The 737-nt window shown below is 48.3% G+C and overlaps 1 protein-coding gene across 1 annotated transcript in view; it reads right to left on the reverse strand.

The window, feature by feature from the left end:
- Positions 1 to 737, reverse strand: part of Bmp7 (bone morphogenetic protein 7) — an 80324-nt gene that overhangs the window by 2218 nt on the left and 77369 nt on the right. The window lies entirely within an intron of this gene.

Consider the following 737-nt stretch of genomic DNA (forward strand, 5'->3'; position numbering starts at 1 on the left):
TGCTTAGAGCAATGCTCTCACCGCTGGCTCTTCCCAGTGGCCCCAGAGACTGAGTCAGACGCTGCCATCCACCCTTCATCCATTCTCCTCCTCTGAAATTCTCTCATCTGATTGGTCCATTTCCTCTCCTAATGTCAAGAATACTGGACTGTCCCCTGCAATATCCCCAGCTCCTGACACACAGCAGACAACAGAATAAAAGCTTCTCCAATTAATGACCTGAAGGTTCCAGTTCAAAGGTAGAAGAGAAAGCCATAGGCTCTGAGAGAGGCCTGTGGCCTAACAAACTAAAGCTGCCTCTTAAGGAGAGGGCCACGAGCAGCAGTCAAGTCTTATGGGAACACAAGGTGACAGGCTGACACCCAAGAGGATTGTAGACCTCCTCAGGAAGGACCCAGCGTGAAACACAGTGATTGTCCCCACCAGGAGGGGACCCAGTCTTCATGATTGAAACTCAATCCACAGGAGCCCATGAAACTGTTTAACTTTTAAAATTAGAACAAATACAGAAATAAAAGAATTTTAGGGTCCAAGATTATACATATTCACCTCTATACAATTACATACCTAAAACTTGTCTTAGCCTTATATAAAGCAAGTACCCACAAGAGTCATTACACACTTGGGCAGACAAGCTCAGGTTCTGGGTCAAAGGCAGTAGAAGCCACTCATTCCCCCACCAGCCACACCCCCAGGAGGCACCCACAGCCCCACTGACCACACCCCCAGGAGGCACC

This window comes from Mastomys coucha, unplaced genomic scaffold (genome assembly GCF_008632895.1).
Source record: "Mastomys coucha isolate ucsf_1 unplaced genomic scaffold, UCSF_Mcou_1 pScaffold15, whole genome shotgun sequence".
Lineage (NCBI taxonomy): Eukaryota > Metazoa > Chordata > Mammalia > Rodentia > Muridae > Mastomys > Mastomys coucha.